We start from the raw sequence: 24,719 nt of genomic DNA, 5'->3' as shown, positions 1-24,719 counted from the left end.
TATTGGATTATGCCCAACTTTCTTGTGTTAACTTCATAACCAACTACTGTACTCTTCCAACATTTCCATTAATTTAATTAATAGACTTGCCTCAGGCTGTCTGGGCAGTGGGGAACATTATCTGCATATAGAGCAATTCTGTAATCATTTCCCAAGCATTCATCATCGAGTTGTCTGATGGCCGTTCTGAAATTGTATTAATGTGCCACAGGGCCTACTGTTCCTTCTGGGCCCTTTTATTATTAGTGTGGAATGCTGAATCAGCCTTTAAATCGAGATTACTATTCAACAAATATAATCTATTAGGGCCAGTGACAGTCTTTAGTGGGTCCTTGGCCTGGTGCCACTGGCAGGCCCTCTGCCAACTTGGTCCATTGCCAAGTGCTGCTGCTCCCATCAGAGTCACCATGCAGCATGGCTGTTTGCTGCCATTGCCTGGCACTCCCCTGAACCCTCTCTTTCCTGCGAATATGTGGTGACACATATATGGTTACTAGGGGAACCAAGCTGGTTCATTCTACAGTGGATGGCTGCAAGGGTAGAGTCCACAAGATGCCATGTGTGATGACATCAGACAGTTGCATCTTGGGGGATGTTGCCACCCACCACAGAATGGAGCTAAGTGTCGCCTCAGCTTCCATAAGAAGTGCCACTACCTCTGGATAAACATTTTACAAGGAGGAGGGGGCCAAGGTGAGTGACTGTTCAGAGTGATGGCAACAAGCAGCAGTGAAGGTGGCGAGGGTGGCAAGAAGCACTTCTGAGCCCTGGGCCACTGCCAAACCATGCCAATCCCCAATTCTGACTCGGCAATTCACAAAATACTTCTTCCAATTATAAAGTTGGACTTGCAGCTTTCTATATTTTCTTTATATTCTCTTTACCTGGTGTAATTCTGCCCTCCTACAAATTGTTCGCTTTCCTGAAGTAATAAGAATAAGAATAAGAATAATTTATTATTTATACCCCGCCCATCTGCCTAGGCCTCCCCAGCCACTCTGGGCGGCCCCAAACAGAACACCAAAACACAATAACCTATTAAACATTAAAAGCTTCCCTAAACAGGGCTGCCTTCAGATGTCTTCTAAAAGTTTGGTAGTTATGTTTCTCTTTGACATCTGGTGGGAGGGCGTTCCACAGGGCGGGTGCCACTACCGAGAAGGCCCTCTGCCTGGTTCCCTGTAACTTGACTTCTCGCAGCGAGGGAACCACCAGAAGGCCCTCGGCGCTGGACCTCAGTCTCCGGGCAGAACAATGGAGGTGGAGACGCTCCTTCAGGTATACTGGGCCGAGGCCGTTTAGGGCTTTAAAGGTCAGCACCAACACTTTGAATTGTGCTCGGAAACGTTTCCTCTTAAATATCATTAAGATGGCCAACTTCCCCTTTTCACATTCTAAAACGTCTCTCTAACTTTTCTGTTCTGAACCAACTTTCTCATCCTGTCCCCTGCTGCCTTATCTCATTTCTTTCTTTCTTTTTCAACCCAGTGTTTTATTTGCCAAAACTGAGAGGTACAGGTCAGTTTGTATTGAAATCCACAGAAGCAGAACACCTCAAGCATGCTTAGCACATCCCCCCTCCAACTGTAGAATATGGGGCTTGAGGTGCGGGTTGGACCAACAGGTTCAACTATTTATTTATTTATTTATTTATTTATTTATTTTGTTTCTTCCCTCAGGTTCAACAATTTTGATGTGTGGTGTTTGTTAGTTTTACACAGAACAGACACTAAATTGCACAGTTTTTCTTTTCTGCACTGCCACAATCCAATATGCTCAGGTACAAATGATTTTTGAATATCTGAACCACTTTTACAGTTGAGCATTGTGAGAGAAACAAAACACACCATTTATCAAACAGAATTGCCAATGATCTTTATGTTTTCTTTTTATTGGCATTTGCTTTGAAATAACAAATTGGCTGGCAGATGTAATGTTTTATTTACATATTGTTTCAGTCTACTATAAGGGGGGCAATTTACATCCCATCCGGCTGCTGAGGTTCACCCCCCAAAAAAATCATTGGGTCTATCTTCCCCCCACTTTTGCTGCTGCCAAAATTGGTGGGGTCTTAGAGTGCCAGGAAAAAAATGACTGAGGGTGAGGAACGGAGATAGATGATAGATGATAGATAACATACGCAACAAACAGATGAAAATAAAACTCTAAAGCAAAATAGTCATGCTCATATGCAACTAGGCTGCATTTAATGATCCAGATTCATGAAATACGGGCTTTCAGAGTCAGATTTACAGAAGACGGCTTCTCAGCTCTCCCAGTGCAACATCCTTTATACTTGGGCTTCTTGCCATTTGCTCAAAATGGCTTCTATGGATGTTGTCCAATTGACAAATTAAAGGTCTTAGTTTCTCTTTTGGTTCTAACAAACGGCCAGCACTCCCAGCCTTTGCTATCACAATGACCACTCCAAAGGAGGCATAATTAAGAAGAGCACTGAGCTTCAAAGCTGGCACATGCACACAATTTCATAGGACCCAGTCAGTTGAAGTGCTGCTCAGAATGGCTCCTTGCTGCCACTACCAGGCACTGACCTTAACCCTTTCCTCCCTGCAAACATGTTTGCCAGTTGTGGTGATCCTTGTTATGGAAGATGAGCCAGTTATTGGCTCTGTGTTCTACAGTGGGTGGCAGCGATATGTGGTTCTGTGACACCTAGTAAGTTGAGCTGCACATTATGGACGGCTGTGGGATTGACACACAGCTGCTTCTTCCAGTGCAACACTGTGTTTCTGACAACAAACACTTCTGCTCTTACAAATATGGGAAATGGTGTGCTTGATTGGAAGGCGCATGTCCATGTATACACACGTCTCATTTGACTGTATAATGTACAATGTACAATTTAAGCAAAAAGCAGCAATGTTTGTTCCATGTAAGAATGGGAAACGACGTAGAGATTTAAATCTCAGCCTATTTAAAAGACCCCAATGTGCAACCTTGATAAGGATTGCAGTCAATTAACATAGTTATCAGCCAAATGCATATGGTCTAGGCTGAAACAAGGCCACTGTCTCCTATACTCGTACATAATTCTCTGCTGAAAGTAATCACATGGTAGCCATGGTTACACAGCACAGATAAGAGCTGTAATTTTTGTCTAACAATGTCAGAAATGGGAATGAATTCAGAAATGTCTGATTTCCTTTGTGCACATGAGCATGCGCGCGCACACACACACACACTCCTCTTCTGGATTTATTTTCATTTATTACTCTCTTGTCACACAGAGGGTTTAAAAATAGCTAAATAAAAATATGTGTCCATGTTTAGTTTTAAAGACAACAACAACACATAACACAAGGTGCGATCGTTGCCACAGCACAAATTATTATTTTTCCTAAAATGAGAAGCCCAAGCCATTTAAAGACAACTGTTTCATATTTTTTTTTAAAAAAGCACCATGTGCAACACTCATCCAAAGCCAGATTATCAGAAGTGCAACAAGTGACAATACATCAGCTGGCACAAATTCAGTTTGTTGACGATTTCTGGTTATGAGCAAGCTTGTAATCCAAATACACGCCTACATGAAAGTCCAGTTGAACCAAATTAGACTTGATCCTGAGTAAGCCTGCATAGCCTAGGACTCTCAAGTACTGTCAATACAGTGTTTCCCACCCCACCCTGGGTTATACATCTGTATGCTTTTCAAGCTGTATAGAAATACCCTCCCCTCAAATCATCCTATGCACCAGTATCAGCAGAGTCCGAAAACACTGAAGATTAGAAACTAGTAGAAGAGAAACTGTGGCTCTTGGACAGGAATGCTGTGTGCTGGGTGATTTGTTTATCTAATTGGCCAATCCATAGTCTAAAGCAGGGTTTCCCAAATTGGGTCACCAGCTGTTACAAGGACCAGCAGTCAGGGATGGTGGGAGTTGTAGTCCAAAAACAACTGATGATCGAAGTTTGGGAAACCCAAGTTTGACTCTAAAGCCTGCGTCCACATGGTTGAGTCTCATACCAGTCCATCTAACTAAAAACTGACTACTCCAGGTGCCAGTGGCTCTCCAAGGGCTCGAACAGAGGATTACTCAGATCCCTCTTCCCTGAGCATTTGCTAACTGGAAATGCCAAGGATTGAAACTCGAGAACTTGAGAACTTCTACATGCAAAACACGTGCTCCATCACTGAACTACGATTAAGCAAAATGGGGAAAAATCCAATTGACTCCACCCTTTAAAGGGTGTGTGGTAAATATATACATGGACTTAAATGAGGAAAGATCAGGGTTAGGTCACCTTCAGGAGCTACTTTACCTCTCCCCAGGGGTTTAGCTTGGCCAGTGCACTCTCAAGGGGAAATTTTTATAGTCTGGAGAATATGGCATCAGCAGATTGAATTGCTGTTATTGATTCAGCTACACAGTGAGGTTACCCAAATGCACAACCAAAGAAGAGTTAATCAGAGATGGCAGCACTTGGCGGTGAGATAGGATGTTACTTTGGATAGATTTAGATACCACAGAAAGCAAAGGGTCACCCCCTGCTTTTTTTTTGCTTGTCAAGTTTTATGTGTGTCAAATTCATTTGCAAACCCCATAACCACTCTCCAAATTAAACCAAGATGCTCAAAAGGAGGAGTGGGGCATAAAATAAAGAAAAAAGAAAATGCATCTTATTTCATAAACGCGAAGGATTGTGGGGAACTCAGTCTATTTAAATCTTACCTATTTGTAGACCATTTTTCTATGCTACAGCAGTGTTGGCCAAAATTGGGCAAAGCCACACGATTTTACTCCAAAATTATCTGCTTCTACTGAATCATTACTTAATGCACATGCTGCAGGAAATGATGTTTTAATCCAAAATGAAAACTTCAGTCAGTTTACAAAAGGGGGGAAATGAAGAACAAATTCAAAGTTAGAGCCTTTCTAGCTTAACTTTAACAATGATACAGGGGTGTGTAATGATGTGAGTCCATCACATTAATTGGTACACTGAGTAGGTGACTGGAGTTCATGCTATTTTTTGTCGGGCATTTCACAGTAGATGGACTGTGAAAAACAGGAGCAATTCTAAATAAGAATGCACATAACGCACTGTCATATAAAGCACTCTGCAAAAAGTGCTTAGGTTGTTGTCTACTATTCCTACACACTGTCTGCCCTCCACTTTTATTCTCACAACAGCCCTACAAAATGCCACTATATTAATAGTGGAGGGTTAAAGGGAAATGATCACAAAAGATGCCCAAGTCTCAGTGATTGTTGACAAGAATAAAGATATATGATGGAACTCCCCAAACTGGTTATTCCAAGGAAAGAACTACATGCCACAAGAAATGCAAGGCTGCTGTTGAAAATGGCATTTCCCTATTGAGTTCCATCCTCCTTCTCCATAATATATTATACAAACAATGCAGGATCTGGGTGTCTCAACTTTCTCCACATTTTGTCAGCTGCCACACTATTTAATGACTACAGGTCACAGGTTAAATTCTGCCAGATTTTACAAAACCACAGAGGGGGTTTGATTTGGTCCAGAGCTGCCGTTTTCCATAGAAGGGCCATGCTGCTTTTAAGCATTCAGTTCCACGCTGAAACGGTTCCTACTGAAGTTATTTGAGAACTGTGGCCAGAAGCAGTTTGTCCTGTGATACCACACAGAACGTGTCTTAACGCCACTCACTCTGCTAGAAAGAGACAGGTAGACCAGCCAATGACCCCTGTAGCTCAGGGACATGTAGGAGGAGAAAAGGGTCAGGAAGGGCTTTGAGAAGACGTTGGCGGCATTGAGGAATTTCCTTGACTTAACCAGTCATGGAGACGTGCACATATATTGTTCTGGGCAGGGAGCCCTAAAAGTTTAATGACAGGCATTCTGGGTATTTGCATCACCATTGTGCACAGAGGAGGGGGAGGAATAAGAGACTGCACAGCAGGGGGCAGTGACCTGCCTGTATGATGGATGAAACCTCCAAACACAAATGTGTACCAGGTGTTTCAACAGAGGTACAGCTAAGTTTCGTTAAGAAGCTCGTTCCCCACCACCAGCTCATGAAGAGGTGGAGAGGGAAAGGGTATTAGAAGCAGCACCAAAATTATACATGCGCAAAAGTGGAGTAGCTGGGAGGCGTTAGAAACATGGATGCAAAATCGCATTGCAACTCAACTCATTCACAGCCTGACTACAAACGATTAAGGTGTGTTTTTCAAGCCTCCAAGGGTCAGGGCTTTGCACAAGAGTTATTTATGGTAGTCTAAATTAAGGACACGGTCTCAGGACATCCCTTCCCCCTTAGCCTGGCTTGAAGGGTCACACAGGCTTCTCTCAGCAAGAGCACAATGGTTATGACAGCCCATTATAGGGACCAAATAAAATACTCCTACAATGTAACCCACCCCTCCTCAGTTGCTGGGAGCGGGGAGTGTTTTACTCCCCAACCCCAGTGCCTTACAATTGGGACAAAAGGCCAGACATCTCACTGCTCTTCCTAATCATGGCAATGCCAGAGGGTGGAGTGTCCAAGCTAGAATGCTGGGGTTTTTCTCTGCAAGCCATTAAGTAAAGCAGAGTTCCTCACATGAGTTCCTCCCTAGCATCCATCCTTCTGTGTATGTGCATGTGCATGTGATATGCACATCCCTAGGGCCAGACAACAACCTGTTCATAATTGTTTTCTCTTATTTGCCAGGAACCCCAAATGCTTTTATTGCAATAGGAAGGGCTAAATATAATGGTTTGAGAACTCTTGGGGTAAATGCCATGTTTTGCTCCTGGCAGTGAAAGAGAGGAAAAAATGTCAAGAGCTTCTCTGTCTGGCTGTAAAGCAGATAGATCTCTGAAGGCTTGAACTGAGTGTGCCTTACCCGGTCACCGTGATAATAAAAGAAAAAGACTCGTGACAGTAAAAAGTCCAGGCTTGAACTGGTTTTTTATCTTTGCTTTTGTGCAGAAAATGAAGCTATCTGTTTCTTCCATTCTTGTCAACCACGGGTTCTAATGATTGCACATAGCGGCAATGCATTCTGAGTAACTAGAAGGGAAAGATGGAGGTGCCTGCAGTTGTTTATGCTGCTCAGCACAGTAATCTGTAGTAAAAAATAAACAAGACAAAGGGCTTCTCTAAGATATTTGCCTAGAAAATTCCATGGGCGTATATCAAAACACTGTAATTTCTAGAACTAATGGTTTGCCACTAGCCACTGACTGACAGCACCTAAGAGATAATGGCTCCAATTACCTATTTAATAATGCAATATTTTTTGTGTTTTATGGCATATGTATCAAGGTTCATCAGAATATGGCACAATGCCAAGTATGCTGTAAGCCATCCTATTTTGCAAGCAGCTGCTGCTGGGCTTTTCTTATATGAACAGTTACCTCTCAATCTGAGACAAAAAGAAAAAGGGAAAAAAGGATCTGCTATTGGAGGCTGGGGGTGGGCACTGGGGTGAACATGCTCAAGAACATGGTCCCCTAGCATTTTTACCAACTGGAGCAATACATTAATGTGGTTTGGTTGTTTGGTCTGTAGGCACCAGGACATGTGCTTAGGACCAAGACTCTGACTTAGAATTGACTTTGTACCAACAGGACCCCTGCGTCAGGCTCTACCTAGTAACAGAGCCTGGCCACAGACAATGAGACAACGGCCCTCTGCTGCAACCACACTCTGGAAGCTGGTTTGCTCTACGCAGAAGGGGAAGCTTGAGGATTCTTCAACCTTAACCTCCAAATCTAAAAACACTCCCTTATTATTAGCGTCCGCATTCAAATAGGGCAATGGCAATTATATACATTTTTGGATGTTAGTAGAGGGACTGGCGCTGGTCTTATTGGCTAAATGGAATGGTGCCAACCCTGTACCAAACTTAGGTGACAATCTGTATATAAATCCTTTCCAATATAGCCCAAAAACATAGCCCCAAAGCAGTTACTTTTGCAATACCACCAACTGCCTCAGGAGGGTCAAAGTGAGTTACCTGAGGGTCTAGCTGAATGAGTTACCTAAGGGTCAAGCTGAACAGTGCGAGTAATCTCTCACCTTTTAGCTTGAAAGGGGGGAATGTGGTGGTGGTCCAAAGGGCCATAATGAATGTGATAATGTGAACCCCTATAAATTCTTGAGTGTGCTTCTAATACAGAAGTTATGGTAACCTGTTGCTTTATGAAACTGACGATTTTGCAAGTTGCCACCCCCACTGGGGCAGAAGTACAGCTAATATGTGAATCCCAAAGATAAAGCTCATAAACTAGAACATAAGTTGATCCATGGTGCAAATGGCTACGCGTAACACAGGTTCCCAACATGCATACTAACACAATGTAACAGATCACAGTGAGAATCAAAGCTTAGTTAGCAATGCTTATTGCGCATGTGTATTAAACATGAAATGAGGTAATGATGTACATGATCGGTGAAAATTGAAATCCTTTGTTTGAAATGTTATAAATACCACTGCCTGGACCCCTGGGTGTGGTTGCAGTTTTGCGAAACAATTTGAAACTGTAACCTACTGCCTAGCAATAAACAACAATGGACTCCTAACTCCTCATCTCTGAGTTTTATTGGAGTAAACTCAGAAGATAAGCCATTTTTGGCTTACAACATAAGGAAGTACTCCACACAGCTCATAGTTAAACTGTAGGACCTGCTCCCATAAGGTGTACCAATGGCCCCTGATTTGGATGATTTAAAAAGACAAATTAATGGGAGACAAGGCTATCAATGGTAACTAGCCATAACACTTATTTGTGTGTGCTACCTCTACTGCCAGAGAATAGCTCTTTCTGGGAATTGCAAGTGGGGAGAACACTGCTTCACTCATTCAAGTCCTGCCTGGAGGCTTCTAATTGGCATCTGCTTGGCCACCCTGAGAACAGGATGCTGGTTTGGATAGACTTTTGGTCTGCTCCAGGAGGGATCTTGTTGGGGTTGTTGGGTGTATATGCTGCAGAAGCTCAGTTGACGCGATTAAGCTTACCACAGAAAACAGCCATTTAGCGGAGTTGTCTGTACTAGGCCAACACCAACATACATATACACACTATTTGCAGATGTTACAATAGTCTTCTCTCTCTGAGCCCAGAGAAGGCTCTTTGCTTCAAAGTCCTTGCTGTGTTAAAGGCCACAGCCAAGTCCTGATTTAAGTTCCAACTTCTTCCTCAGACAATCTCTTCACAAAATTCTTCACATGTATCCCTGTTCCGACAGAAAGTCTTCAACAATTCACGATCCACACAGTATTCTGTAACCTGAGCCCTTTTATACACAAAGTTGCTTTCCAAATCTGCCCAGATAAGAGTGTCACAAGATGCCTGCAAGTGCATTATGGGGGATGAGTTATCTCTGCTGACTCATGGAGAATTAACCCATTAACTGCATTCCTTAACAGGCTCCTTCTCCTTCTTATGTTTTTCACCAATATAAGATCCACTGCTAAAAGCTATGCTGATAATGTACTCGAATTTCCGCATAAGTGTACATGTTAAACTGTAAAGGTCTCCAACTTTAATTTTGGCAACTTTAGAAAACGAACAAGCCACATTACCAGACTTCATTCTTGTTGCGGGGGGGGGGGGGGGAGTTGTTAAGGGTATGAAATAGGGAACCTCCTTGCAGAAGGAAGTGGGAGACAAATTGTTGCAGCCTACAATTAAGCTAATTAAATGAATTCCTTGCAAATGCACTATAATGAAGGGGGGAAATCAAGTAAGATGATAGAAGTGTTATAATGCATTAGCATGAAAGGCATGCTAATTAAAAAGCCCTGGTGAGGCACAAAGAGCGGTGAATTTCCAAACTGGAAAGCTGTTTTGAATGTGTGCCAAGTTGCGAGAGCTTGACCCTACAACTTCCATTCTACGGAGAAAAGCAAATTGTGCAAAAGGAGAGGGAAGTAAAGAAAATGCCATTTCTCTCTCTCTCTTTGACATCCGCCCAAGCCCTTCTGTTTTTGTAGCTGTGAACGCTCTGGCAGGGATTGGGAGAAGGGCAGGTAAAAGCTTGCTATCACTGAGTGGCAAAGATCCTGGAGGCGGGAGAGCAGGCAAAGGGGACTAGGCAAGAAGGGGAAACAAGCAGTGGTGTACTTAGGTAATGCTGAACTCTGCACTTAATGGTCTTTTGTGGCAGCAGGGAGGATCTCCTTAGAAGGAAATGTACTGTATATTTCTTCCCTTGATATGCAGGATAAGTCAGCCTAGCTGCATTTGGAGGCCATCCTGCTCATTCTGCCATGTGGACTCTCAGATTTCTGCCCTCAGGTCCTACCCTGACGGCACCATTGCAAATAAGAAGCAGGGCAGGGTCTATTATGCAGGGCAGAGCTTCAGCAGGTAGCAAACTAATGGAAGCAGGATTGTTGGAAGCATCAAAGCATTGGGTGAAGTCCAAAGAGATGAGGTGAAGAGAAGGCCAGAGGAAGGGATGTGAAGTTGGGAGAAAAATGAGACAGGAGAGTGGCTATGAACTTCAAAGGCAAGCTAAGCTTTGGTCTCTTCATTGATTTTACACAACCAGCCAAATATTTGGCTGCAGTCCGATGTTGCTTTGGTGGATGCTGCTAGCAAGCAGGAAAGTGCCCTTCTAGAAAAGCAGGCACTGTGGCTATAGTCCTGTGCTCAGTTGGATGCCAGAAGTGTCTAGGGCACACAAGCTACATGTTCTTCCCTGGCACTTTTGAGGCAATGTATTTTTTTCCCCACTCCACTGCTATCTTCTAAGTTATGGAAGTTCTAGGATCAAAGCTCCAGACTGGAGTTTGCATTAAAACTATTTTCCAGTTTGAAAATGTGATGCCTTTCTGCCATGGTGTTATTCTTTTTTAATGCATAGCTTTTATATTGACTCGTTGTCAACACTTCGTTCATAATTGTGCTCCCCAATTCATTTGAATGCTCATTGCAGGCAGCTTCCAGATTCTGCAAAATGGTTGTTGATTATTGATTTATTTTTTTTAGAGGAGGAGATTTCCCCAAGAAAGGATAAACCCGGATTAAATTAAGGGAGGTGGGGGGGGGGATACTGGCAACAGTTTTGATGGATGATGTCATGTGGACACTGCAAAAACAAAACCCTACAACCCAAACTTATGTGCATGAGGATCGCTTGCCCACAATAAACACCCATATGGAAGCACCCTTAGTCCCAATGAACTCCTGATGCAATTACAAATAACTAGGTGCAGAATTAGCCATACACCACGTGCACAGACATTCAAGGTGGAATAAACATATTCATTGACAGTAAAGGGAGATCTGCACCAAGTTAAGAACTGGGTGCCTAATTTTGGCAACCAACCCCAAAGTGAGCATTTCATGACAATATGTACATGGAAAGGAGAAGCGTGGGTGACTGTCACAAAGGAATTCCTGCACAATTCCTGATAGAACATTGTGTGGGCTGTTTCGATCATCCACAGACTAATTTAGAAAATTAAAAGGGTCATCTGGTGTGTGTATGGGGGCGGGATTTCAAAAGGTACTACAAAGGTACTACAAGAGTACCTCTACATTTTTTTAAAAAAGAGCAAAGTTACATTAGAGTAGTGGGAGATAAATAATTTCACAGCATGGGTTGGAAAAGAATTCTGAAAACCTATGCAAATTCTGAAAACCTATGCAAAAGGATTGCCTCCCAAACCTTGAATATACTTAGGTTTGTTAAAGTCACCAGCCATGTTAACGTCCAGAGTTTATTGATGTATTTGAAATAATGTGTTAATTCTCTCAAACTGATATAGCTAATTGGCCATATTTTCCTCCCTCCAAATGAAAACCAAGCTGATAAAAAAAACAGCTCAATCTAAGAAACTGGATTTGCCAAAATCAACAGTGGTTCCTGCATTGCAGGGGATTGGAATAGTTGACCCCTGGGATCTTTGCCAACTGTACGATCCTATGATCTGGGACTATCTCTACCACAAGGATGCAGATGAAGTTCCTGGGAGCCAGCGATGCCCACATCCACTCTGGACAAACCCTCAGCAAAAACCTGAGCAGACATTCCAAACCAGCCATCACTATGAATGGATGAGAAGAATGGATGAGGAGGGAAATGCTTGCATGCGTGCTTTGATAGCGGTGGTTTCCCCATTGCAAATGAAATGCTACAATGGCTGTAGTTCTGCTGTCAGGAAGACAGAACAATTATTCCCAAAATCCCTCCAAATATGGCATTATTTCAGACCAAAGCCACAGCTTAAGCCCTAAAGTGCAAAATGAAAATAGAAATCAGAATGAAGCCAAAGGCTGCCATCAAGCAAGCACTTCTTGACACTGTAATGAGAAAGGAAATGGGTGCAGGTTTAAAGCTGCACATAGTTCAGAGCAGAGTTGGGGAGTGTCCCATCTCCCAGTAGTCCTAGCCAGCATGGCCAATATCCAGAGAGCTTTAGTCCAACAACATCTAGAGGACTACAAGTTTCCCAACACCTTATTTAGAGAGAGAAAACTGTGTTTATGGTGCAGCAAACAGTTTAAGTCCACTTAGACTCTAATTTCATTCCTAGGTTTCTTCATCATGAAATGACATGGATGAATATATATATTGGAGGAGGAAAACTGAATGACTCTCTTCCTAACTATAGACATCATATCAGTGATGACCAGGACACTACTTCCATACACACAAGGGAAAGTGGGGTGCTTTCTTGAATAGCAGACCCTTCAACATGTCACAATGCAAACTATTTATGAAACTGAGAGTCATTGCCAAAGATCCTTTGGAGCTCAGCTGAGCAAGGGAAAAATGGGGGGGGGGGCTCGCTGGGCATGCCCAAGCCCATGGGCACATTTTAAGACCCTAATCAATATTTTCTTTTTTCAAATATATCATATCAATTAACTTCCACAAACTAACTCTTGATCAAAAGCCTTAGAGTCAAACTTGTCACGGAGCATCCTTGGGAAACGATATTGTTTTCATATTAAGTTGTACCTTTAAAAAATGTTTTGAGCTATACTACAAATTGGCAACATTATGAACAGGTTAGTATCAAAATTTCTGAAACATTTCTCCAGATACACTGAGGCTCGCACTCAGCTGAAAGATAAGCCATGGAAGTATTGCAGGTGAACATAAATCATGTTTTCCTTTCATTGTGGTCAGACAAGACACCTTGGCTCTCTTCAAGCCAAAAACTGCATCATCAGAAAATGTGCTGTGATGCGTTAACTAGAGCAATGTTTCTGACAATACAACCTCTCGGGTGACTTTATATTGCAAGAACCAGAAAACAGTATTCGTTTTATAAGATATAGTCAGAAATACTACTGTATAAATCAGCTCTTCACTTTTTAGCCGCAGTTTAGAAGCTCAGATCTTACTACTCTCAAACTACAAGGCTGCAAGACTTCCACTTATGTCAGATTAAATTGTATTATTCCCTCATTTTGCACAGTTCATCATCATCATCATCACCATCATCCATGACTGTCAGGGTCAAGTTCCCCAGTCTGAGAAACCTGAAGGGCTACTCCAAACACTATTTTAAATTGACATGAATTTTAAGGCTGATGTTAGCTTCGCTGTTAAATGCTTATTATGTATCTGCTTCAGGTCAAGTTCACTTCTGAAGACTGTTCACTAGCTTTTGCCTTGGAAGTGAAATTAATATGAATCCTGGCATACATGAAACCATTCTAAAGTTACTTTTAAAGTTCTGGTGAAACCACTGAGATTTACATGAATCTTAATGCTAATTTTGGTTTCGGGGAAAACATTCTAACTACCACTGAGAAGAGAAGTAAAGAAAAGATGTTGTCAAATCGCTGGAGGAAAATACATTAACAGCGCATGCAAGACCAAATTCAGATAGTTGAACAGCCTATATGGATAAATTTAAATAGCTATCAAACACATAGGTTAATGCTGTCTCCAAGAAGAATAAAATGGTAAAAGTTCACACATAGTACATTAGGTGTGTGATGTTATTATAAAGAGTAAACATAGAATATATAGATACTGGTGCCTATAATTACTTAGGGGTAGCAGTTTTATAAAGCCAGAGTGTTTAATTCATATTTATGTACTGGATAAATACAGGAAACAAGTCAGTTTCTATGATGCAATTTTAAACATAAAGCTTAAAAAAAAAACTTGGTTAAACTTCACTGAGCCATGTAGTCAGAAAAAGAGGAAAGTACCACAATTCACTTTCTTTTGTATTTAACAGCAATGCTAGCCACGTCCAATCACTAAACTGAAAATTATCTCGTTTTGACCAAGGCCTAGTTTTGAGCTCTTCTCGCATAGTTTCCCCCACTCCTAAGTTTCAAAATACTTTCTTAATAAGACTTCGCTTAGGACTTTTCGAACTTGTTTCTAAAATAAATTACTGAAATTTGAAGCAAAATGCTGACACCTATCAGTGGGTTCCTGGCCAGTGAAACCTTGCAATCTGGGAAGGATCTGTAGAAAAATCAATAGCTAGCCATCTAGCAAAGCGGTTCTCATTTTTACCTCCCTTTCAGCAGAGAGAAACAGAGCTCATTACCAGGAGGGCGTTGATAGGTGTCAACAACAAATTCAGACCCTCAGAAGAGGTCATGGGCTAAGTAAGGCCAAGACGGAAAACAGGCACTTACCATCTTCCTCAGAATATATATACTCCAGGTGTATCCACAATACCTGCATGTCAAGCTTTCCCTAGTGACTTATTGTTTTTATTCCATAACTGGGCATCAGCAATAAGAAAGCGATTAAGTGAAGTCAGGGGTGGCCAATGCCACATTCACTTACCTACAAAAGAAGGAGGGAGGGGGAAGAAAAAGGTTTGAGCTGGTTAATCACCACAGTTCACTAAGCTCTTTACGATCATGGCTAATTAGCTTTGACTCAAAGGAGGATTGCAAGGTTGCTGAGAAGGGAATAAATAACCCTGCTGGATCCAGACTGGCCTAACCCTAGGAAAACAAAATAAGGAAAGACACATTTATTGGGATATATATATATATATATATATATATATATATATATATATCCGGTTCTGTTTATTGAACAGCAGATGTTACAATGAAACAGGTGGTGGAAATATAAACCTTTTTAAAGCCCTCGGGGTGTTTTCTCAGGAAGCTTATAATGATTGTCACTAGATCTGTTGCAGCCTTCTCTTCAGAGTCTAACATGGTGCAAGTAGATGCTGGGATTGTGCCAGCAATCTCCTAGGCAACTGCCTGCTCACAGGAAGCCACAAATAGCAGCAGTAAACCCCACCGCACACATTTCGGCTTTCTACTCGCTTCTTGCTCCCCACCCACCCAGTCCTGCCCCACCCACTGCTCTCGACTCGTGAAACAAGCACACATTCTGCCCCAGTGGGATTTCTGGGAAAGGGGGATGAGATCCATTCCAGCCCCTTTCTCAGATCTAAGCATCAGCTCTAGCAGGATGGTGTGTTTTATTGTAAATTAAAGAAGGAAAAAACAGTGGAAGGAAACCCGTAAAAAAAAAAAGAGGGTGGGGAGTATTAGAGATTACTTCTGTGTCATGAAGCTATCACAACACTCTTCACACTGACTGAAATGCAAGGGGTCAGCCGGGACACATCAGTTACAAAGAATGAAAATAAATTAGGAACTGGATCTTTCCCATTAAGCACTCAGCAAATAAATGGACAGCGAAATGGCAGTTTCTGTTTTGTCAATTATTACATTTTATTTTATATCTCAGTTCACTCAGTATATCTGTTTATAACCACACACACACACACACACACACAGCCCAGCAGGAATAAACAGAAAAATCATACAATCTACTCCAGCTATTTTAAACAAATATACATTATTTAGCTACATCCGAGAAGCAGTAACTGAGCTATTCACTGTACACATTACCACAAAAGTACTATTTTCATATCCCAGGCATTTCATGTTTTAAGCAAAGATGGAAATAGCATTTTAAAAGTGCAACTTGTATTGTACATCTATGAGATAAAGTGTCAAATACGTTGGTTTCCATTCTAATACACAGCTATTTTAAGTAAGTTATAATTAGCAACCTAAGAAAATATGGATTAAAGGGCTTATTTCTGAACAAACCATTTTATGCATGGAACTTTCTGATGAACATGCTGAGGGAGGGCTGGAATCCAGCAACATAGATTTCTATAAACATCTAGACATTTTATGGGCCGGGCCAAAATGCATAATTACCATATTTAATTACTTCAGTTAAAAGCTTGTTCAGCACTGATGGTCCAAAATATAGAAGGATGTTGAAAATAAGACTCTTATGATTAAAATACAAGACGGCTTGTTGTAGGGTGGAAACAAGGTTAGCTACTATGTTTTGAACACTGAATTAGTTAACAAAAAAGGGGTCCCATGATGATGTTAAAAAATCCCATCAGGAGTACAGTTAAATAATAATATTAATTACAGAGAGAACTACATAAATGCACACTGAGCTTGCATAAATGGCATATTGGATGATGGTGTATTTTTTTACTGAGGGATACCTATGTGCACTCAATGCACACAGTGAACATCCAATACAGTGGTACCTCAGGTTACAAACACCTCGGGTTACAAACACTTCGAGTTACAGATTCCGCTAACCCAGAAGTAGTACCTTGGGTTAAGAACTTTACCTCAGGATGAGAACAGAAATCACGTGCCAGTGGGAGTCCCCATTGGCTAAAGTGGTACCTCAGGTTAAGAACAGTTTCAGGTTAAGAACAGATCTCCGGAACGAATTAAGTTCGTAACCAGAGGTACCACTGTATATACAGGAAGTTTGGGGCACAAGAGAAATGTCTTAGCAATCACAGTCACATTTTCCCCATCCAAATCCAACCTCCACACCCCCACCTGCTAGTTGCCCTGGTTGGAAAAACCGACATGAATTACAATGGGGGGGGGGTAGGGGTTCAGCACAGAACAGCACAATGGGAAAAGGTAAACCCTCTCTCTGCAGCACCACAGCACCCTGACTTAGGGGAAAGCCCATATCTGAGAGGAGGTATGGCAGCCATCTTCAAATAACTAGAAGGCTGTCACAGGGAAGATGGAGCAAGCTTACTTTCTCCTGCTTTGGATGCTAGGACCTGAACTAATGGATTCAAGTTACAAGAAAGGAGATTTCAACTAAACATCAGGAAGAACTTTCTGGCAACAAGAGCTGTTTGACAGTGGAATGGACTCACTCGGAAGGTGATGGACTCTCCTTCCTTGAAGGTTTGTAAGCAGAGGTTGTATGGCCATCTGTCATGGATGCTTTAGCTGAGATTCCTGCACTGCAGGGGGTTGGACTAGATTACCCGCAGTGTCCCTTCCAACTGATTCTATATCTCAGTGGCAGAGAACTACGTGCATGTAGGAGGCCCTCGGTTCAATCCCTGGCATCTCAATGCAAAGCTGGGAAGATCCTAGTCTGAAAACCTAGACTGACCAGTGATGCAACTTGCTGTAAGGCAACTTCCTAATCACAGATGCCCTACCGTCTGGTCTAGTTGCACCCACAGTCGTAAGAAATACTCCTGATTCATTATGGAGACAACTGCAACCCATAATCATTTACAATACACCAAGAGCCCACAATTTTCTGTTTCTAATGCAATTTATATAGCATTTTCAAACTCACACAAAGTACAGTACAGTGGTACCTCGGTTTAAGAACAGTCCTGTTCGCGAATGATTCAGTTTACGAACTCCGCAAAACCAGAAGTAGTGTCCCGGTTTGCAAAATTTACCTCTGTCTAAGAACAGAATCCGAACTGTGGAAGGGCACCAGCGGTAGGAGGCCTCATTAGGGAAAGCACGCCTCGGTTTAAGAACATTTTCGGTTTAAGAACGGACTTCCGGAACGGATTAAGTTCGTAAACTGAGGTACCACTGTATATGGATGCCATCTTAGGGCAGATATCAGTGCCCTGGACAGGCAAGCAGTAGTCTCAGCTGAGTTTACAGATATGCATTAAAATACTGATTACCTCCATTTGGCTGATGAAAACGAAAATATGTGAAGCAGCCAAGGAAGACATAAGTGCACAACTGCAGCTATCAGTGATGTCACACTGGAAAGTCTATATTGCTCAGCTCCTCTCAGCACCAATCATGTCACAGGGAGAAGGAAGCTGGAACCTCTTCCTCTCAAAATGTGTTGACCAGCATCTGGGAATCCAGGAGTCAACAGGCTTGTTCATAGGTTACACCAAACACAGGTACAAGCTCTGTATACACATGTACAAGTGTTTGTGTGAAATTGTGTGCACTCATTTATTTGGACAGCTCAACTATTGTACATACATAGGTACACAGACCGTACACTCATTGAACATTACATGTGAACACCTTTATTCTTTTCTGCAGGAAAGAAAGAAAGGGGTATTGTGGTACTAATCCTGCTGGAGGTCCTGGGATGGCAAAGATGGCACTCTGGTGACTTCCGGGTTGGTGCCACTGTTTAATGGCGGATTCCCTCCGAGCTCCGGAGGGAATCGGCTCCGTAGTGTCTGGGTCTGGCCGCTGCGGCGAAGCGGGGACCCTTAAAATCACAGGCGCGGATGCCTGTGAACACAGAGACTCGGCGGGCACCATTTGCGCCCCCCCAATCCGCGACGGAGCCTTTTTAAAGGCTTCGGAACGGAGGCAGGGTAAGGCGTGGTGCTGAGAGTACTCCCTCGTCTACGGAGTGAAGCCGCAAGCCATTGACAGAGAGCGCCAACTTCTTCTAAGAGTGATTGGATCCTAAAACATCAACCCGTGAGTAATACGGAGATTGGAACTTTAAAAAATTTCTTATCTTGGATTTGGAACGAGCGGGAAGGGGCTAAAAAGGAAGTCCACCCCCCCCTCTTTGTAAACAACTTAAAGCAAAGGACTGGGCAGCTAAGGTCGAGAGAACCTGTTTCTTGCTTTTTTTTAACTAAAGATCCTGACCTCACGGTTTGGACATTACAAGAGGATATTCTGGAGGATAAAAAGAATTTTGGGAGCTGAAACTACACCCCCCCCCTAGACCCGGGAACGTCCGATGAGAAAGCCTGTTGCATGGAAGATTTTGACAGCTGTCAAGTGAGCTGCTAGTCAGCTAGTTGTCAGCTGGAAAAAGAGAACATTGTTTCTGCTGTTTTTGCTGGTTTATTCGGGATAACTTGTTGAAAATAAGGTTGATACAAAATAACTGGACTTTTGGTTTTTGAGCTGAAAGGAAGATCAAGGAATTAAATCCCCCTAGAGGGGTAACAAGGATACTACATTACAAAAATGGCTGGAGTGTCTAAATTCCAAGCAGAATTGGACAGAGCACTGGTTCTCTTGGGAAACTTACAAGATGAGTACGATGCTTTGTCTACAGAGGTAGCGCTATTACACTGGACAGTAAACAACAGCTTGGAGTCTGATAAGGATTTGAAACAGGAAGCCTATTCAACTGAACAAATAAATGAAACCGAAAGCGTAGACACGATGGAGCAATATGTTCTTTTTGAAGAAAACGAAGGAGGAGATGGAGGTTTGCAGGAGTCAAAGGAGAGCTACAATATGAGGCCTGACATGATGATAAAAAAGGACAATAAAAACTGGATGCGGAAAGCCTGGTTTGATTGGGAATTTGGAAAATGGAGAGATCCTCTTTTGAGGAGATTTGAAGACCTGAGGATTATAAATTTGTTGAAGGTGGAAGCTGGAGCTGTGGGGACATTTGGATTTGAAAGAAATTTGAAACAAGAGTTGGAATACCCCATAGGCTTTGCTTTTGCTTTTAAGTATGGAGGACTGGCTAGAAGCAACACCGATTCTGTTGGGCCGGAGCCCCTCCGAGACCTGGGGCTTAACATCAAGGTCTATCAAAGAGACCGGCAGAAAGGAACTGAGAGAGACATAAGGGCCTCGGACCTGAGATCTCCAGGCTAAATAAATAATATAAAGACTGATGGATATTGGTTGGGGACTGGAACCGGGAGAAGGGTGGGTGGAGGTTGGGAATCCAAAGGGTACATAAGGATAATTTGCATTGCTTTGTTTGTTTTATATTTTGTTAGTGGTAAGGAAATTGGGTAAACCGTGGAAGGGAAATTTTGGTCGACCTTAGGAAAAAGGTTCAAGAATAAATTAATGAGGTATAAGTATTGATGTGTAATTTTAATAAGGTGAAATTGGTTTTTTTTTTCTTTTTTTTTTTAACTAAGTGAGAATAAGGCTGTTAAAAATAAATGGAGGAAATGGAAAAAAGAAGTAAAGTAAAATAACAGTATGTTAGAATAAATGTTTAAGTTAAGGTGAAGAAATAAGTTAAGGACTTGCTGAATTGACAATTTAAATTGGAACACAAGAAGGGGAGGTGTGAGGAGGTCTGAGAAACAAGGTTGAGGAAAATAAGTATCAGAAACTGTATGTGTTTTTTCTATTTTTTTTTTTTGTTTAGTTTCGAATATTTTGTTTATTTTTTTTTGTTTTTGTTTGTTGTGTGTTTTTTGAAAATACCAATAAATATTTAATAAAAAAAAAAAAAAAGATGGCACTCTGGTTATCTATTAGAAACATACAGGGCTTCAGACCAGCCTTCCTCCTCTCTCCAAGCCCCCAAATGTACACTATGAGAAAAAGCTTTTCACAAACATTAATGAACTTCCACTTGTTCTACACAAATTCATCTTGTTCCATACTGTATTAAAGAGCTATAAACCACAGCAAACGAAACAAATCACTCACTGAATACCTAGAATTATTGAAGAAACAATGAGACAGTGGTTCCAATAATGGTTAGTTAGGACCACAGACATTTTAAATAACCCATATATGTCCCTATGGGCAGCAAATCTATATAGCAGCACCCATCCCATCAAAAATAATCGTCTCTTTTACTGGTATCACAGGAGCTGTTGTCAGTGAGCGTGTTGAGATTTGATCCAATGGACGTACAAGATACAGCTTTGGGCAATGCAGTGTCTAACCCAAAGTCATACTTGTTGCAATTGAGTTGGAAGAAGGTCAAAGGGCTGTGCACTCTTCCCTCACCTCTCCACTGCTTTCCTCACAGTATGGAGAAGCGAATGGATGAACAGAAGCAATCTACATTCAATTAAAACTTGTTAATTCTCTCCCACTGAAATCAATGGGATTTAAGAAATTTCAGCTGGATCATTCATGACCAAACTGTATTAGTGGCAAACCAGATGATGAAGGGGGAAACAGGCAAATCATCACAAGCATTACTGAAGAGATCAAAAGTGAAATCATTCCCATTAGAATATACAAGGTGAAATATTAGCAAACAACAACCACAACCAATGTACAGTGGTACCTCTAGATACGAACAGGATCCATTCCAGAGCCCCGTTTGCATCTAGAGGTAAACGTATCTATGGACGGCACGTCTGTGCACACGCGTGTCGCTTTTCGCCGCTTCTGCGCATGCGCGTGATGTCATTTTTAGCGTCTGTGCATGCGCAAGCGGCGAAACCCGGAAGTAATGCGCTCCGTTACTTCCGGGTTGCTGCGGAGCGAAACTCGAATGCGCTCAGCTCAAAGTGTATTTAACCTGAGGTATGACTGTATAGGGAATCCATTTATTTAAAAACTGTCTCAGTCTGTCCAGTTATATAAACCAAGAGCATGCCTCATGAACAAACACATGTACTTCATGCAATGCAGCTGCTTTTGCCTCGATGATGATCCAGAAAGAAGAGTACAGTCAACGTGTACAGAGTCTGCATCCAATACTACAGCCTATCCCAATACGCTGCTATCCAGATGTTTCAGAGTAAAACTCCCATCAGCACCAGCTATCATGTTCCATGCTGCCTTGGGGCTGGTCTTTAATAAGTATTGATCATCTGGTGTCATTAAGATAGCAGGTGATTTATAGGGCAGTGGTCTGAACCACCTGTCAAAGTTGGCTCTGGTGGGCGGGGGAGGGGCAGACCCAGTTCCCCATCCCAGTATAGAATATGAAACTTCCTCATATAAAAGGGAAATTGTTATTGTAACCCTGGTCCTGAGGAAGTATGATACAGCTATACCCAACATGACATGAGGAAAAGAATGGCTTCACTCCCAGCACTGCAGTATTAAACAATATGCCTCCATCAAACGATGGTTCCCATGGGTAGTAACTAGCTTTGGATAATGTGAAGAAGCCATACTCTTTTTTTCCTGTGCAACCTGCTTAGGTTTCAAGCCTCAAACCATTTATTTCTGGGTTATTATTCTCACATAATTCATCTGGAGCTCACTACAACTACTTCAAAGTAGTTGTTCAAGGAGCACAGTCATAGCTGGAATCCAAAATCGCTGTCTTACCCTTAGGCTGAAATGCTGTAGGGAGGAAATCAGAATGCAGGCTGAACCAATTAGGAAATGTTAGGGCATATCCCTCCTTCATGGGCACAGCAGTTCTATGTCTCTCTTTAGGCAGACAGAATTGCACACCTATCAAAACCACTTAGAGTACAATATTTGCAAAATGTTTAGGCATCTGAACCACCCAAAGTATTTTCCTGACAAGCAAATTATTAATCTAAAGTACAATGGCCAGCACATCTTCAGATTTTGGTTTGTGTCTTGTTTTTGGGCTAGAAACCAGAAGATCAGACTGTTCTCCTGCCCCCTCCCCATAATTCTTTTCAACTGCACACCTTAGTTGAAGAGACAGGTTTTGCAGTGGGCTCCTCTAATCCTTGGGCCTACCCAGACCCTCTGGGCTCCTCGCCCTTAGTACCATAACATTTTGTAGTCAGTCTCCTACTGCGACAAAGTGGTGGAGCCTCTGCTCTCACTAGGTCTTCCGCAATGTAGTCCTCCAAAGTCCAAGGATGGTAGAGCCACATTCTCTGCCTAGAGAGGCACTGGCTCCACAGGCTCATTTCTGGGGTTGGCCCTGCATGGCCTTCCCCTCCTGGTTTGGAGTCCTCAGCCTCATCAACTGAAGAAGAGGACCTCCACCTCTGGCGTGTGTGATGCATTTGCAGTTCTGCAATGACCTAAATGCATCTCGTAAACCAGGGATGGGGAAACTGCAGCAATCCAGATGATGTTAAGACTCCTTCTCCCATCAGCCCAGTCAGCATGGCCAATGGTCAAGGCTTATGACAGTGGTAGTTCATCATCATCATCTGGTTCCCTGTCCTAGATAAAAACCATATAGAATCTAAGTACCATACCCACAAGATGAACGGAGTGATAACAGTGTTAGAAACTGAGATATGAAAGCTAGGAGCTAAATGGCACCTTAAGCCTAGGTTATGGGCACAACAACAGAATATATAGGTGCACCTTTTTTTAATAACAAGACTACAAAGCTGAAAATGAATGAACTGCAGCTAAAATCTTATATTCATTTTTCACATAGCCTAGTCCTCATCTGAAGACTGCAGAAAACAAAGCCATGCTTCCCTTGCCTGCCCCCTAATGTTCTTATGAGGGTTTCTTCTCCAGTCTTCAAAGAGTGGCTGGAAGTGGGGAGGCAGAAAAAGGTCCTCCTTTCCTTCCACTCTGTAGTTTTAATCTGAATCTTAGGTGCAGTACAGTGGTACCTCGGGTTACATATGCTTCAGGTTACATATGCTTCAGGTTACAGACTCCGCTAACCCAGAAATAGTACCTCGGGTTAAGAACTTTGCTTCAGGATGAGAACAGAAATCGTGCTCCGGCAGCGCAGCAGCAGCAGGAGGCCCCATTAGCTAAAGTGATGCTTCAGGTTAAGAACAGTTTCAGGTTAAGAACGGACCTCCAGAACGAATTAAGTACTTAACCCAAGGTACCACTGTACTGTGCCCAGAGCTCAGAAACTGGTCATACTAATTAAATTCCTCGTCGCAAAACGTGCCTAGAGCAATGGGAGTTTCGAATGCTGAGTGATAAATACAAACAACTATTTATCACATGGTAACTTACTATGATGTGCATGTGACCACTTCATAAACTGGTCAGCTGAATTGCCTTGCCAAGAGGTGGGGAAAGTCTTAGCACTCCCATGACTTCCTGGGTTTTCCCTAAGGTGCAGAAGTGTAGCAAGGTTATCCTTGCTTCTTGGCAAGACAATACATACAACCTGCTTGCCAAGTGGTTACATGTACACTGTAATAATTTCCCACTTGCAGCTGGTTGCCTTGCATTCCCTTTATAATAGCACACATCCCTCCTTCATCTGTTAAATTTAAGCAGAGCAGTTTGGTCTGCATAGGGAAGACAAAGGCTTTTTGTACATGTGTTGTGGGTTTTTTTTTTTGTTTTTTGCTGAAAATGAGACACTGAGAACCTTTCTTCTTCCTCCTAAAGGAAAACAAAACATAAATGTCCCTTTATTATAATATATTTTCAGTTATCAACATATTAGACACCGCAGCTAGAATTAAGAGTTCTTCAACATTTTATGTTCTGCAATTCCTCGGGGGCTGAAATTAGTACCAACCACGGTCTCAACTGAGTGTTTCAAAGTGCAGTTCTGGACACTTTGGGGGAAAGCTCTGGATCTATTTTCAGGCACATCAGCAGCACTCTTGTTGAAAACCATGTCTCCTGTTTCACAGCTGGTGACAGTGCTGATAACTTCTCTTCATCTGCAGGAGGAGCTGCTGGCAAGCCAAGAGCCTTTCTCCTATTCTGCCAATAAGCTGGAAAAAGAGATGACGGAAGAAGGTAAGCCCGGGTTTCAAGTCCCTGCAGGCTGCAAGGATCCAAGTAATGTTAACCTACTCTGAACCCCCCCACCCCACCCCCTGGAATGAAGACAATTTTACTGCCAGCTTCAACTGGAAGAAATCTGTCTCCAAGCCATTCATTATCCGATCTGCACAGAAAGTGTTTGA

The 24,719-nt window shown here is 42.3% G+C and overlaps 1 protein-coding gene and 1 long non-coding RNA gene across 11 annotated transcripts in view; one reads left to right on the top strand and one right to left on the bottom strand.

The window, feature by feature from the left end:
* Positions 1-24,719, bottom strand: part of ANK3 (ankyrin 3) — a 336,323-nt gene that overhangs the window by 263,826 nt on the left and 47,778 nt on the right. The gene's annotated exons all lie outside the window — the stretch shown is intronic.
* Positions 442-8,515, top strand: LOC310763111. The gene is made up of 2 exons (XR_014548492.1): positions 442-693; positions 7,561-8,515. It is a non-coding gene; the product is annotated as an uncharacterized lncRNA (long non-coding RNA).

The sequence above is a fragment of the Podarcis filfolensis genome (assembly GCF_964270895.1).
Source record: "Podarcis filfolensis genome assembly, chromosome: 5".
NCBI lineage: Eukaryota > Metazoa > Chordata > Lepidosauria > Squamata > Lacertidae > Podarcis > Podarcis filfolensis.
This window is presented reverse-complemented; position numbering and strand designations above follow the sequence as displayed.